General features: G+C 48.1%; 1 long non-coding RNA gene across 2 annotated transcripts; it reads right to left on the bottom strand.

Annotated features, from left to right (window-relative positions):
* Nucleotides 1-3,082: 3,082 nt before the first annotated feature.
* Nucleotides 3,083-11,197, bottom strand: LOC103307449 (uncharacterized). Of its 2 annotated transcripts, none has more exons than XR_010595765.1 (2): nucleotides 10,402-11,197; nucleotides 3,083-5,482 (listed from the first exon to the last, which is right to left on the bottom strand). It is a non-coding gene; the product is annotated as an uncharacterized LOC103307449 (long non-coding RNA). The 2 variants fall into 2 exon arrangements; XR_002890307.3 differs by lacking the exon at nucleotides 10,402-11,197 and adding an exon at nucleotides 7,729-9,093.
* Between the last annotated feature and the right edge of the window lie 243 nt (nucleotides 11,198-11,440).

Genomic DNA, 11,440 nt, shown 5'->3' with positions numbered 1-11,440 from the left:
GGACAGACTCTTCTGCTGGGCTAAGTGTGTGGTTGGAAAGATTGACAATGTTGTTAGATGAGTTGAGGGTACCATTGTTATAGCCCCCAGTGGCAGGTATTAGTTTAGATAGCTTACAGTCCTTTTTCCTCTGTAGAGAAGTGAAATGTGCATTGTAAATGGCTTGTCTCATTTTTGTAAAGTCCAGCCACGTGGAAGTTTGTGTAGAAGGCTGGTATTGTATGAGAGTCTCCAGTTCTGAGAGCTCATTCTTGATCTTCTCCTGTCTGCTGTACAGGATGCTGATCAGGTGGTTCCTCAGTTTCTTTGAGAGTGTGTGGCACAGTCTCTCACCATACTCAGTGTAGTATGTTGATTGCAATGGATTTTTTACCTTCAGTCCTTTTGGTATGATGTCCATCTGTTTGCATTTGGAGAGGAAGACGATGTCTGTCTGTATCTGTGCAAGTTTTTTGTTGAGGTTGATGGATTTCCACTCCATACGGCTAAATTTAGTGCCTTGCATGTTGTCAAGTATCAGGGGGTAGCCGTGTTAGTCTGTATCTACAAAAACAACAAAGAGTCTGGTGGCACCTTAAAGACTAACAGATTTATTTGGGCATAAGCTTTCGTGAGTAAAAACCTCACTTCTTCGGATGCATAGAGTGAAAGCTACAGATGCAGGCATTATATACAGACACATGGAGAGCAGGGAGTTACTTCACAAATGGCGAACCAGTGTTGACAAGGCCAATTCAATCAGGGTGGATGTAGTCCACTCCCAATAATAGATGAGGAGGTGTCAATTCCAGGAGAGGAAAAGCTGCTTCTGTAGTGAGCCAGCCACTCCCAATCCCTATTCAAGCCCAGATTAATGGTGTTGAATTTGCAAATGAATTTTAGTTCTGCTGTTTCTCTTTGAAGTCTGTTTCTGAAGTTTTTTTGTTCAATGACAGTGACTTTTAAATCTGTGATAGAATGACCAGGGAGATTGAAGTGTTCACTTACTGGCTTGTGTATGTTACCATTCCTGATGTCCGATTTGTGTCCATTTATTCTTTTGCGGAGGGACTGTCCGGTTTGGCCAATGTACATGGCAGAGGGGCATTGCTGGCACATGATGGCATATATGACATTAGTGGATGTGCAGGTGAATGAGCCCCTGATGGTGTGGCTGATGTGGTTGGGTCCTCTGATGCTGTTGCCAGAGTAGATATGGGGACAGAGTAGGCAACGAGGTTTGCTACAGGGATAGGTTCCTGGGTTGGTGTTTCTGTGGTGTGGTGTGTAGTTGCTGGTGAGTATTTGCTTCAGGTTGGGGGGTTGTCTGTAAGCTAGGACTGGCCTGCCTCCCAAGGTCTGTGAGAGTGAGGGATCATTTTCCAGGATAGGTTGTAGGTCGTGGATAATGCGCTGGAGAGGTTTTAGCTGGGGGCTGTATGTGATGGCCAGTGGTGTTCTGTTATTGTCCTTGTTGGGCCTGTCCTGTAGTAGGTGATTTCTGGGTACCCGTCTTGCTCTGTCAATCTGTTTCCTCACTTCCCCAGGTGGGTATTGTAGTTTTACGAATGCTTGATAAAGATCTTGTAGGTGTTTGTCTCTGTCTGAGGGGTTGGAGCAAATTCGGTTGTATCTTAGGGCTTGGCTGTAGACAATGGATCGTATGATGTGTCTTGGATGGAAGCTGGAGGCATGTAGGTACGTATAGCGGTCAGTAGGTTTCCGGTATAGGGTGGTGTTTATGTGACCATCACTTATTTGTACTGTAGTGTCCAGGAAGTGGATCTCTTGTGTGGACTGGTCCAGGCTGAGGTTGATGGTGGGGTGGAAATTGTTGAAGTCCAGGTGGAATTCTTCAAGGGCCTCCTTTCCGTGGGTCCATATGATGAAGATGTCATCAATGTAGCGCAAGTAGAGGAGGGGCACTAGGGGACGAGAGCTGAGGAAGCGTTGTTCTAAGTCAGCCATAAAAATGTTGGCATACTGTGGGGCCATGCGGGTACCCATAGCAGTGCCACTGACTTGAAGGTATAAGTTGTCCCCAAATCTGAAGTGGTTGTGGGTGAGGACAAAGTCACAAAGCTCAGCCACCAGGCTTGCTGTGGCCTCATCAGGGATACCGTTCCTGACAGCTTGTAGTCCATCCTCATGTGGAATATTGGTATAAAGTGCTTCTACATCCATGGTGGCCAGGATGGTGTTTTCAGGAAGAACGTCAATGCACTGTAGTTTCCTCAGGAAGTCGGTGGTGTCTCGAAGATAGCTGGGAGTGCTGGTAGCATAGGGTCTGAGGAGAGTGTCCAAATAGCCAGATAATCCTGCTGTCAGAGTACCAATGCCTGAGATGATGGGGCGTCCAGGGTTTCCGGGTTTATGGATCTTGGGTAGCAGATAGAATACCCCTGGTCGGGGTTCTGGGGGTGTGTCCATGTAGATTTGTTCCCGTACTGTAGCTGGGAGTTTCTTGAGCAGATGGTGTAGTTTCTTTTGGTATTCCTCAGTAGGATCAGAGGATAGTGGCCTGTAGAATGTGGTCTTGGAGAGTTGCCTGGCAGCCTCCTGTTCATAATCTGACCTGTTCATTATGACTACAGCACCTCCTTTGTCAGCCCCTTTGATGATAATGTCAGAGTTGTTTCTGAGGCTGTGGATGGCATTGCGTTCTGTGCGGCTGAGGTTATGGGACAAGTGATGTTGTTTGTCCACAATTTCAGCCTGTGCACGTCTGCGGAAACACTCTCACAATCAGGGTGGATGTAGTCCACTCCCAATAATAGATGGGAGATCAATTCCAGGAGAGGAAAAGCTGCTTCTGTAGTGAGCCAGCCACTCCCAATCCCTATTCAAGCCCAGATTAATGGTGTTGAATTTGCAAATGAATTTTAGTTCTGCTGTTTCTCTTTGAAGTCTGTTTCTGAAGTTTTTTTGTTCAATGACAGTGACTTTTAAATCTGTGATAGAATGACCAGGGAGATTGAAGTGTTCACTTACTGGCTTGTGTATGTTACCATTCCTGATGTCCGATTTGTGTCCATTTATTCTTTTGCGTGTTACCGAAATATCGGGTCCACCTAGCTGAGAGCCAATAACAGCCAGACAGGGATAAGGAAGAGTTGCTTTATTCTGCAGAAGAAAGGAGAGCTTTGCACCTTAGTACAAAAACTCTGTCTCACACACATTTTACAGATCATTTATACACATTCAGACCAAGGTCTTTGCAGTGTTAACACTTGATTGGTGGTGGTCAGCCCCGTGCTTTTGCTATCTGGTCAGTGAAAACCGGCTTGGGACCAGCTCCAACTACCTTAAGGCCTTGAAGGGAAGACAGTTGAAAAGTTCAGGCTACTGTGTCCTTAAAGTGTCTGCTTCCCCCTAATGGCCGCTGGCTGACATAACGGCTACTCTGTTAACGGGGCGGGGGGGTCACTAATAACTTTCACAGTCCCCCCTTCGGGCCTGGCAAATTCAAAAATTGTCAGGCCCGTTACGCAATTTGCGATCAAGCTGGAGGGACAGATATTGGGTTTTCTTATGGACAGCAGAGCTTTTGATCATAGCATTACACAGGCATTTGGCACATTGTATCATTGTCCAAATAACACATAGAAGGAAAAGAAAAAAAAGAATCCATTTAACAATTGTTCGAAAGAGCCCTGTAAACCATGACCCAAGGTCTGGGAGGAGGTCCTCAAAACTAAAAGTGTGATCAAGAGATACAGCATGGAAAACAACAGCAGCATTCTTAATGGCTTGTAAATCCTGCTCAATTAAGCCAGAATGATTAACATAGAAACAACATTTTTCCCCGATGCGAGCACAAGCCCCTCCTAATTCAGCATTCATAGCATCTAACACACGTCTATTTTGCAAAGCTATTTCTGCCACCTCATTAATCTCCTGTTTCAACTTCTGCAAAGCGTCTATTGATGCATTGGCTATTTTTTCTAATTCTGCAGAAATATTTACTACTGCTTTTTCTAGCTCGGCTACCCCCAACCCAGGAATGAGCGCACGAACAAAGGAGTGAAACCCCGTTTGCCTGACTACTAGGGGATTGTTGGCACGTTTCGCTCGAGTCCTTATAAGGGGGGGTGTCAAAAACTTATGGGCATAGCTGCCCAGATTAAGAATCTGGCTGGCATCCAATGTGTCGTTTACTTGGACATCTGGTAACACCCGGGCTACACCGCACCGACCTTGCCAACCTGGAGGAAGAGCTTTATAGACATTGTGGCCACAGATAAAATACAAGCCAGGGGTCTCTAAATAGAGGGTAAGGGTATTACCTGCAACTCGATGGCGCCAGGTCACCCTTCTATCCCAGCTCCCGGAGTTACTCACTAGCCGGTCCTGGCACCTCCAATGGGAAACATTTAAGTTTCCTAGGGCATGGGTAGTGTTTAAAATGGCTCCACAATACGTAACCTTAAATATGTTAGCTGTAAAACTTGCAAGTGATCCCATAGGCTCCGGGCATCCAGACATCCTTTCAAGGGATGTGTGGGGCAACAGAATGCCAGAGTAAATATCTATATAATACATATGTGTCTTATTTATGGGGCCTAACGGGAGGAATGAGGGAAACCACTGCCCTTGATAACAAAAGCCTGTTGGTCTCACAGTAATGGCCATGTGTAGGAGACAATGGGGTTTTTGGGCATTCTCAGGGGTATTTAAAGGGTAAAAGGTTCCATTTCTGACCTCAAACCAAAGGATTTGATCACAGGCCTCCAGGGGAAGGTAGCCCACTTCCTTCCCCCTTCCTTCAGCATTCTCCAAACAAAGGGGCATTTTATACCCGATCCCAAGAACTTCAAAAAGAGGGACCCCCTTAGCTGCCCAATAATAATGCCAAACCTCAGACCTTCTCCCATATTTGTCATATTGATATTCCCCAATCCATGCCCATTCAGTTTTCCGTTCTACCTGTAAGGAGAGTACTTCAGAAAGATTTGCTGGTACAGCCCACAATCCTATTCCTTCCTCAGAGCGGGTTTTGTGACACAGCCAACAATCAGATAAGTGTCCCAATGTGGCTATTTGCTGAAGAGATTTAGCGGCTGGGTGTGGATTAGCTTGTACAAGGGGCAAACCCAAAAGCAATAGCCACTGCAGCACCGTCTGAGAACCCATAGTTATAAAGTCTTAGGATTTTGTTCGCCGGAACAGAAGCTTTAGTCCCTCAAGAGGTTCAGCTTTCCAGGTATCGTCTGCTTCTGGCTCTTCCGGGTCGCGGTGGGAAGAGCTGGCGGTGCTCCCTCGAGGTCCGAAGTCGTCTGCTTCTGGCCCCGTCCTAGGGGCTAGCTTGACTCGGGTGTGGTGTATCCAAGTGTCTCGCTCTCTCACTCGAACAGCAGTGTGAGAGGTAAGAAGGACTTGGAAAGGGCCCGCCCACCGGGGTTGGAGAGGCTCGTGTTTCCACTCTTTCACATAGACCCAGTCTCCTGGAGCGATCCGGTGGGCAGGAACATCAGCGGGTAGGGACTGAAATTGAGCCGCATACCTGTGGAGAGATTTGAGAGTGGTTTGAAGGGAAACAACATATTTGGTTAGTTCCTCGTCACCCCAAGTGGCTAAATCAGTTACAAATCCTGGATCAGCAAATCCGGTGTATGGCCTGCCAAATAAAAGTTCAAAGGGAGAGAGACGGAGCCGGCCTCTAGGGGCAGTTCGAACTGCCAAGAGGGCCAAAGGCAGAGCCTGAAGCCATTTTAACCCAGTTTGAGCACACAGCTTAGAAAGTTTAAGTTTTAAAGTCTGGTTCATCCTTTCCACTTGTCCTGAAGATGGTGGTCTCCAAGGGGTGTGTAGAAGCCAGTCAATACCTAGGGCTTTTGCAATGTTTTGAATAATCTGGGCAGTAAAATGAGTCCCTTGATCAGAGTCAATAGACCTAGGGGGGCCAAACCTAGGAATGACATGGTTTAATAAGGTCTTTCCCACTTCCACGGCAGTTGCTCGTCTAGTCGGGAATGCTTCAGTCCATCCAGTCAGTTGACACACGATTACAAGGAGGTACTTGTAGCCCTGGCATTTAGGCATTTCTGAGTAGTCAATTTGAAGTCGCTCGAAGGGTGTGTATGCCCATAACCTGGCTCCAGGGGGGCCTTTAGGTTCCCCCCTTGGATTGAATTTCACACAGATGTCACAAGTGGCAAGGACTCGTTTAGCTTCCTGGAATACTCCAGGAGCATACCAAAGTCTATTCACAGTAGCTGCCATGGCCTCTGCACCACCGTGGGTTTCCTGGTGTAATTTAAATAGGGCAGGCCGTAGAGCAGCTCGGGGCAATGCTCTTCTTCCATCTGGCAGTTGCCATTCCCCCCCTCGGGTTTTGGTGGCCCCCATGCTTTTCCAACGCTCGACCTCTGATGGCTCAGGGGTAAAAGGGGCTGGGACTGGAGTTGGCGGGGTGGAGGATGTGAGTACCATCTGGTTGGTAACATATGGCTGTAGGGAGGCTGCTTTTGAAGCTGAATCAGCCAACCGATTCCCATTAACGGTGGGATCGTTTCCCTTCTGATGAGCCCGAACATGGACGATGGCAATCTCAGATGGCAGATGTATGGCTTCCAATAATTTCAGGATCAAGGGCCCATGGGCCACCTTAGTGCCACTGGAGGTAATAAAGCCACGCTCTGCCCACAGTTGGCCTGTGGCATGGCAAACACCAAAGGCATATTTCGAGTCAGTATATATGTTCACCGACTGACCTGCTGCCAACTCACATGCTCGGGTGAGGGCTATCAATTCTGCTGCCTGAGCTGAGGTGGAAGGTCCCAGGGGAGCAGACTGTAATACATCAAACTGAGTAGTTACTGCAAACCCAGATACCCGTTGGCCCTCCATGACCCGTGCTGAACCATCAGTATACAGTTCCAGTTCAGCATTTTGAATGGGCACATCTGAAAGGTCTACTCGAGGTTTTTCTTGATGTTGCACTATCTGAAGGCAATCATGTGAGGGCTCATAATCATAGTCCGGGAACGGTAAAAGGGTTGCAGGGTTCAAGGTATGGCACTGTTCAATTTTTAAATTGGTCCTGGACAATAAAGAAACTTCCAAATGCGTTAATCTTTGAGAGGTCAAATGTTGCGTGCCCTTTTGGACCAACAATTGTTGAGCTGCATGAGGGGTCCGTAAGGTCAGTGGATGGCCCAAGGTAATCTTTTCCGCTTGGGGTACCAGGAGACCAGCAGCAACCACTGCTCGGAGACAGCCAGGAAAGCCCTGTGCCACAGCATCCAATTTTTTGGAGAAATAGGCCACAGGTCGTTCTCTGGGTCCAAAAGCCTGAGTAAGGACACCAGAGGCCACCCCAAGTCGCTCATGTACATAGAGAACAAAGGGTTTGCGATAATCAGGGAGTCCAAGGGCTGGGGCTGAGACCAAAGCTGTTTTAATTCCCTGGAAGGCTTTGATGGCCCCAGAATCCCAGTGAAGGGGCTCCTCAGCATCATGGGTGATCTGTTCAAAGAGGGGTTTTGCCATCTCCCCAAAACCTGGAATCCAAGAACGGCAGAATCCTGCCAGGCCTAAAAATCCCCGCATTTCGCGTTTTGTTTCTGGTCGGGGAATGTTAAGAATTGACTGAATACGGGTACTAGATAACGCTCGATACCCAGGGGTGAGTACATGACCAAGATAAGTTACCTTGTCTTTGGCAAACTGCAACTTAGAAGGAGATACTTTATGTCCCTTGTCTGCCAAGCAATTTAGCAAGTAAATAGTGTCTGTTTCACATGTTACCTGATCCGGAGAACAAACCAGGACGTCATCCACATACAAGAGATATGTAGACCCACCCGGTAGGCTGATATCAGCTAAGTCACGTGTCAGGATAGAGGAAAAAATAGTCGGGGACTCAACATATCCTTGCGGGAGCCGAGTCCAGGTCAGTTGTTCTGCTCTCCTAGTTTCTGGGTCCGTCCATGTAAATGCAAAGATATCCCAGCTGTCCTTATCTAGAGGAATACTAAAAAAAGCATTACACAAGTCTATTACTGAATAACAAGCAGTACCTGCTGGAATGGCAGTCAGGATTGTGTGAGGGTTTGGTACCACATTGTGTCTAGCTTGGACAACCTTATTTACTGCACGTAAGTCCTGGACAAATCGGTATACCGGTTTTCCCTCTGAGTCCATGTCAGGTTTTTTTACTGGCAGGATGGGAGTATTGAAAGGAGACTTGGTGTGAACCAGCACTCCCAACCGTAGGAATGTGGTGATAAGACTCCGGAGGCCAAGCAGAGCTTCTTGGGGGATGGGATACTGACGAATCCGAGGAATTTCAATGCCTGGCTTCAGGGTTATACGCACTGGCTCTGTCTGGAGAGTCCCCAAGTCTGCCCTTGAAGTGCCCCACAGGGAGATGTTTACCTCCTGTCTGAGTCGCTCGGGTAAGATTTGGTCCGCAGGCAGGATCGGGTCCTTTGAAACTTGGGTTAGAACAGCACACAGCTGGGGAAGTTGGGTTTGAGGCAACCGAAGAATGATTTTGTCATCTGAAAAGAAAATCTGAGCACGTAGTTTACACAACAGATCTCTGCCTAAGAGGTTAACTGGGGAATCCGGGGCTAGCAGAAAGGCATGGGAGGAGGAGACACCAGAGATTTCTACAGCAGCCTCCTGTAATACAGAACAGTCAAATGGCTTCCCGCCTATACCCATTACCGGAATGCTCTTATCTGTAAGGCTTCCTCTCTCCGGCTTGGCAGTAACAGTAGAAAGTGCAGCCCCTGAATCCAAAAGACAAGAATAGGTGGTTCCTCCCAATGTTAGGCGAACCTGGGGGTCTGTGGAGGAACAAACATAAGTGGTAAAATCATTTGAATAGGTGACAAGAGGACCCCCTGGTTGCCGTCATTCCTCATTAGCAACAGCGTCTGTTCTTGTCACAGCCATCTGTTGTTGAGGTCGGTCTGGGCGACGGGGTTGTCGTCCAGTAGGTCTGTTCGGACACTCTCTCTTCCAGTGGCCAAGCTGCTTACAGTAGTTACATATATCATTGGCATGTCTCGGGTTCCCCCCATAATCTGATTTTGGTTGCCACTTGGGGGGTCCCTGTCTCCCTCCCTGTTTTTCATTTCCAGTGTTTATAAGGGCTGCTAGCATCCTCACCTGTTTGGTCTCTTGAACTTTTTCCCTTGTATGATATACTCGGGTGGCCACGCTTACCAGTTCCTCCAGGGATTTTCCTTCAGCACCCTCAAGCTGCTGCAACCGCTTCTTGATGTCCGGGGCTGACTGGGAAATAAAAATAAGCCTGACCGTGGACTGTGTGTCCATGGCCTTGGGATCTATATTAGTATGGATACAAAATGCTTTACAAAGTCTCTCATAAAAGTCAGAAGGGTGTTCTTCTTTCCCTTGCACAGTATTATGAACTTTTGTCCAATCTAAAGTTCTTTCTCCCGCTTGTTTTATGCCTGTCAAAATATAATCTAGGAATTTCTTCAGATCTGCTTGTTGGGTCAAATCATTCGGGTTCCAATGGGGCGGATTGGCGAGCCTTATAAAATTGCGACCGTCGTTGGCAGCCTCTGCAGCCTCCCGGGCCCCCCTCAGTACCCGCTCTTTCTCTTCCGTTCTCAATAAGCAATCTAAAAGTTGGCCCACGTCTTGCCAATCAGGACTATGAGACTGGAAAATGGCACGGAATCGCCTGTGAACGACGTCCGGGTCGTCCCTAAGGCGAGGTGTAGTGGTTTGCCAGTTCATAAGGTCAGCAGTGGTAAAGGGGACATGAACATAACGGTCTACAACATTCCCATCCGTTGTAGGGACTGGGATGGTCCGGAGGGGTGCTTGGACATTAATTACCTCGTCCCCATAAAGTGCCCCCTTCCTTGTATGGGACGGACTAAGGCTGGGAACAGACAGGGAGGTAGTGTACCCACTGCTGGTGGCTCCACTAGCTGATTTGCTTGCCTGCATTGTGGTGTCCTCAGTCTTTATTGGTAATATCTGTCTCGGTAGACCTGCTGTCCTGGTCTCCGTTGAGGAGGGTACCGGGTCCCCCCTAATTGGTAATGCTGCCGCCGGGGATGGGCGTGGTCTAGAGCAATATATGGGGGGGGATATCCTCCAAATAATCAGCCTCATGAGGGACAGAAGCTTTCGGGAATAGAGGGGCTTGAACCTGTACCTTCTTCATGCGACGATGGGCCTCATCGTCCCACAAAAACCAATAGTCCATTTGCCCCGGCGCTTGGTTTTCCAATGTCAGGCGTAAGGGGGTTAAATGGGTAGGAATATCAAAGGAGCCATACTCGGGCCACGCAGTCCCCAAGGCTGGCCAGTCCTTGGTGCAAAGTTGTAAAAAACGCTTCCTTGACATCCCTTTTTGAACACCGGGTAAGGGCCATTTGCTTAACATATAATCCAAAGGACTATCCTTAGAGGGTTTTAACAGAGACCCACCTATCTGCCTGCTGACACTCTAACAGAGAATTACACAGAGAACAGAGGGAATTATGGTCTAAACAGAGACCCACCTATCTGCCTGCTGACACTCTAACAGAGAATTACACAGAGAACAGAAGGAATTATGGTCTAATAGGATCCTATTACAGGAATTTCTACCAATACACACCTAACACCCAATGTATAAGACAGAAATTCATAAACCGGTTAACCAGACCAGAACCAGATAGTGTCTCCTTATCCTATTAGGACTCACCTTATCGGAGCACGAACCCCGGGGGCCGCGGTGAAGCAGAGAAAAGGGGCGAAACACCCCGTTGGCGCCGTTCCCAGTTCGCCGCAGCCGTCCGGAGTCCAATGTCCGAGCTAGGAGGGTCCCATCTGGGTCGCCAGAAACTGTTACCGAAATATCGGGTCCACCTAGCTGAGAGCCAATAACAGCCAGACAGGGATAAGGAAGAGTTGCTTTATTCTGCAGAAGAAAGGAGAGCTTTGCACCTTAGTACAAAAACTCTGTCTCACACACATTTTACAGATCATTTATACACATTCAGACAAAGGTCTTTGCAGTGTTAACACTTGATTGGTGGTGGTCAGCCCCGTGCTTTTGCTATCTGGTCAGTGAAAACCGGCTTGGGACCAGCTCCAACTACCTTAAGGCCTTGAAGGGAAGACAGTTGAAAAGTTCAGGCTACTGTGTCCTTAAAGTGTCTGCTTCCCCCTAATGGCCGCTGGCTGACATAACGGCTACTCTGTTAACGGGGCGGGGGGGTCACTAATAACTTTCACATGCGGAGGGACTGTCCGGTTTGGCCAATGTACATGGCAGAGGGGCATTGCTGGCACATGATGGCATATATGACATTAGTGGATGTGCAGGTGAATGAGCCCCTGATGGTGTGGCTGATGTGGTTGGGTCCTCTGATGCTGTTGCCAGAGTAGATATGGGGACAGAGTAGGCAACGAGGTTTGCTACAGGGATAGGTTCCTGGGTTGGTGTTTCTGTGGTGTGGTGTGTAGTTGCTGGTGAGTATTT

The sequence above is a fragment of the Chrysemys picta genome, unplaced genomic scaffold, assembly GCF_011386835.1.
Source record: "Chrysemys picta bellii isolate R12L10 unplaced genomic scaffold, ASM1138683v2 scaf221, whole genome shotgun sequence".
In the NCBI taxonomy this organism is placed as follows: domain Eukaryota; kingdom Metazoa; phylum Chordata; order Testudines; family Emydidae; genus Chrysemys; species Chrysemys picta.
Note: the sequence above shows the minus strand (reverse complement) of the source record. Positions and strands in the feature narration are given on the sequence as shown.